This window comes from Moschus berezovskii, chromosome 2 (assembly GCF_049115385.1).
Source record: "Moschus berezovskii isolate FMDL1 chromosome 2, NW_MosBer_1.0, whole genome shotgun sequence".
Classification (NCBI taxonomy): domain Eukaryota; kingdom Metazoa; phylum Chordata; class Mammalia; order Artiodactyla; family Moschidae; genus Moschus; species Moschus berezovskii.
The window spans coordinates 110,287,124-110,292,212 of NC_142461.1; positions in this window are offsets into that span (position 1 = coordinate 110,287,124).

Genomic DNA, 5,089 nt, shown 5'->3' on the forward strand with positions numbered 1-5,089 from the left:
ATGAAATTAAAAGACACTTGCTCCTTGGAAGAAAAGCTATGACAAACCTATACAGTGTATTAAAAAGCAGAGACATCACTTTGCTGACAAAGATCCATCTAGTCAAAGCTATCATTTTTCCAGTAGTCATGTATGGATGTGGGAATTGGACTGTAAAGAAGACTGAGTGCTGAAGAATTGATGCTTTGAACTGTGGTGTTGAAGAAGACTCTTGAGAGTTCCTTGGACTGCAAGATCAAACCAGTCAATCCTAAAGGAAGTCAATCCTGAATGCTCATTGAAAGGGCTGATGCTGAAGCTCCAATACTTTGGCTACCTGATGCAAAAAGCCAACTCATTAGAAAAGACCCTCATGCTGGGAAAGACTGAAGACAAGAGGAGAAGGGGATGACAGAGAATGAGATGGCTGGATGACATCACTCACTCAATGGACATGAGTTTGAGCAAGTTCCAGGAGATGGTGAAGGACAGGGAAGCCTGGTGTGCTACAGTCCGTGGGGTCACAGAGAGTCGTACATGTCTGAGCGACTGAACAACAAGAACAAGATTGCAATGGAAAGAATGCACTAGTTCTTTTAAAGGTCTTATGCAAGTGAAATTTTCTTTTCTTTTTGGTCAAGTCCCCTATTTATGACTTCCCCGATGTTTTGGTAGTGAGCAGCAGTGTAGGATACATTGACCCTAAGGTCTCTAAGTAGAGCACAGAAGCCCCAGTGTATGCTATTTTCAGTCATCATTGCAGAAAAATAATAATTGCTCTAATTTTTGAGCCCTGTTTTGGCTATTACTGTGTAAGAAACTTCCCAAAGCTTAAAGGCTCCATTTAAAATTTTGTGACTTGGGAAAACAAAACTGTTATCTCTCATATTGACTAAGCATATGTGAGTGGGAGATTCTCCTTTAGCATTTAGGGTTGATTAGGGCTGCAGTTCTCTGGAAGCTTGAGTGGCCTGGAGTATCCAAATGGCTCACTTAAGTGGTTGGTGCTAGAGATGAGGCTGTCAAACCAAGTTCTTTGCGTTTCCCCCTCATGGCCTTTGTATGTAGCTTGGCTTCTCATGGCTCAGTGGTTGGGCTCAAAGTTGAATTTCCAGCATGTGTGTGAAAGCTCCATATCTCTTAAGGCCCAGCCATGGAGATTGTACAGCAGCATTGCTGCTGCATTCTGCTCGCCTGGGCGAGTCTCAGGAGAGGCCCAGATTCCGGGTGGGGAGAAGTAGACTCCACTGTTGGATGGGAGGTGTGGCAAAGAATGTGCTGCCATCTTTATTTCACTCCAACTACCTACTATGTGCCAAGTACTCTGGTAAGTGCTTTGTCCACTCTACATTATATAAACCTCAGAACCATAAGCCAGGTTAAACATCATTATCCTCAGTTTGTCATTTAGGAAATTTGGAGATCAGAGATAGTCAATTATAGAGTTAATAAATGAGTGAAGTAGGATCTGGATGCTAGTGCCTTTGTCTCCAAAGCCCCAGTAAGCCATAGAGAAAGAGGATAGGAATGACAACTGCTTGTGCATTTGTTAAGTCAGTTGTATGACTCTATTAGTGGATCCTGAATTGCTGGTTGAGTCCCCTTCCCCATTCCCTTTAAAATTATGAAGTTTTATTGTTTTTTTAAGCCTATAAGACTAAATTGTCTGGAAATTTCCAAGATACTATTTTCTGTACTAATTCACTTTGCTTCTCCTGAAAGTGAAACTGTTGTTACTCAGTTGTATCTGTCTCTTTGTAACCTCATGGACTGTAGCCCGCCAGGCTCCTCTGTCCATGTAATTCTCCAGGCAAGAATACTGGAGTGGGTGGCCGTTTCCTCCTCTAGGGGATCTTCCTCACCCAGGGATTGAACTCAGGCCTTCTGCATTGCAAGCAGATTCTTTACCGTCTGAGTCACCAGGGATTCTTCCAAATAAATGAGTGTGTTGAATTCTTGCCACACAGAAAATTACAAAGCGAAATTAGGGCAAATCTCATGCCTCTAAGGTTTTCAATCAAGTCCAGTTGTGGCCTGATCAAGTGTACTTAATGATAGAAACCTGCAGGACGTGGGCCTAGTTGAATTGAAAAAATCTATTATTATAACTAATTTAAAAATCCAAACTAACTGTACTGTTAAATATGCATAGATATCTAACACTTTAAACCTGTACAAATTATTCTCTTAAACACACTCATTACAAGTTTCCTTTATATATTTCAGAATCCTTTTTAAGGCCATAAAAACTCTGAAAAATGGAGCCTTCAATCAGAAGTAGTTTTGTCTATGTAAACAGTTGGTTGGATGGATTTCTTTTCTGCTTCAGTTTCCTTTTCCTCCAAATAGATCAATTATGCAACTGTGGCTTATGAAAAAGAGATAGAGAAAAGTTGAAACTGTTTAAACTTTTGAAACTCATTTGTGAGGAAAGATTAAAAGACTGGTGTGATGTAGTTTAGTCTTGAGAAGAGAAGATTGGGAAAAAGTAGGCTCAGTGATAAGAACTTGTGCACTCTATTTAAAGTAAGACAGATGTGAATGTGCTGAAATGACAGTGGGGTGGTTAGACTTTTTTACAGGTAAATTTCACCAGGAACCATATTGTAAATTCCTGGCTTAGATTTTGAAATAAGGATATAGACTGTTAGCACTAGCACCTTTAGAAACAATGAAGGTTCTCTTATAATCTCTAGCATTGAGGGAACAGATTCTACATGAACGCATGGAGACAGGCATTTGCTTGCAAAAGGCACTGTGGATTATGATTTTATGAAATGCTTGAGTGTGTATCCTGACGCTAATGATTGGGAATAAGAAGCCCAACAAAATTAACTAGTTTCCTCAAAGTAGTTGGCTGTATCAACGATAGCAAAACAATATTAGATGTTTTCTTCCTTCTTTCTTCAGTTGGTAGATTCTATCCTGTGTAGAATGATAGAAGAAAAAAAAATGAAAGTAGGAAGAAAAAAAGAAGAGAAAATCAGAATGATCTAACTGCATTAAATGTAGTCACTGCCTGAGAAGGAAATGGCAACCCACTCCAATGTTCTTGCCTGGAGAATCCCAGGGACAGGGCAGCCTGGTGGGCTGCCGTCTATGGGGTCACACAGAGTCGGACACGACTGAAGTGACTTAGCAGCAGCAGCAGCAGCTTGTAGTTTAGTTGCTAAGTCATGTCCGACTCTTCTGTGACCTCAAGGACTGTAGCCTGCCAGGCTCCTCTGTCCATAGGATTTTCCAGGCAGGAGTACTGGAGTGGGTTGCCATTTCGTTTACATCCAGAAATTTAGTGGTATAATTTTCCTGTTTTTGCTCACTAATAGTTCAGTGTGGATATTCAGCAAGCATCAGGCTTTGGAGGCCTCTTCTGAGTCTTCTGTTTCAAGCAGAGCAAGTGGAGAGAGTACGTACAGATTTGTGGAACAGGTTTTTATGGGCCATGTTTGTATGAGTCATTTGTCCAAACTCAGTCATATGACCCTATCTTACTGAAAGTGAGGTTAGTACATGTAAGCTTAGCTGTGTGCCTAGGACTTTTGTATGTGTGTGCAGACAGGAGAAAAAGTAACAAAGCCAATAACAGACCCAGAAGACTTTCTATCAGAGTTCTTCTTAAGCATGGACTGTGAAATTGCCAATTAATACTAGAATGCTCTAGTGCTTCAAGCACAAAATAAATATTTTTATGTTTAAAAATATAATTTAGGAACAAATGTTGAATTTTTTTAGTGTAGACTTCTAATATAATTTCACTTGAAAAATCAAACTTGCTATGAATTCCATTAGAAATTGTTAGGGCTGAGCAGTGAAATAGTGTAACTTTTAGCAAGTGCCAACCATTTCCATGTGAATGGAGCCCTTATTAAACATATTTTAACACTCCTGTGGGTTTATAATGTGTTAGCAGAAGAAGACATGTTGAGCTTAGTGCAGTTATCCTTCCATCCCAATTATACTGTGACATTAAATCTTGTGACATTTAATAAGAAAAGCCATTTCACCCATGGCTACTTCTAGTGCAGACAATTTATGCAACAGTGTTCCCATAGACAAAATTATGAAAAGAAGGCATTCCAACATGCTGATACGTCTAACTGCCCATGTAAATTAAATAAGGTGTAGCAAAATATATAAATTGTGAATAATATGATTACCTGGTACCTGAGACAAAAAAATAAGAGAAATTAACAACCATGGCTTTTAAATTAATAAAATTAAACAAACATAAATGGATAACTCATAGGAGAAGTTGCTTCATTAATAGGGATCCAGGAAGTTATTTTTCCCCATGGGAGGCATTTAAAGCTTTTTGCATAATGTATATGCATCTGGCCTATAGCATAGCTTAATATTTGTTGAGAGTTAAATTAATTTGACTTTAGAGTTATAAGACGCTTTGATTACCTTAGAGAGCTGAAATTCTTATATCTGAGGTGAATTCTTCATCTTTTACATTAAGGTCTAAATTTTACTACTGTGTATATGTGCTTAATCTGCCAGTGATTCTATAACCTATTCCTTTCTAAAGTGGTTGTATGTATAACACTGATTCTGAATTTACTTAAACCATTCATTTGTTATTAAGTGAAAAGAAGAAAAAGTATAAGACGTGATGCTTAAATATTTGTTAAAGTATATATTCACTTCTATTTCTCATCTTTACCCTATTGACATGATGGCAAATGTGTGATAGAAAACAAATCATCAAATCAGACATTTAAAGGCCCACATTAGACCTCAAATGATCAGAATGAATTTTTAATTAAAATAAAGTTTTCAGTTGTTTTAGTTTTAAATCAGAACCAAAGTTTTCAAGAGAAAATGTTAGAGTCACATAGAGTAGTATTTTTGGTAAGCTGCGAGATCTGGGGAGAAAAAGCTTTTTCCTCTGCCTTCTTATGTTTTATGACTGAGCCTGGGAATTAAACTGACAAAAGAGAGACGAACAGACAAAAAGCATACAGATTTTACTTAATATTATTTTATGTACACAGAATCCTTCATATATAAGAAATAAAGGCCCAAGAAGCAGGTAGGCTTGAGAACTTATATACCATTTTAATAAAGAATGATAAGTTATGGACATGTGACAAAGCAAAGGAAACAG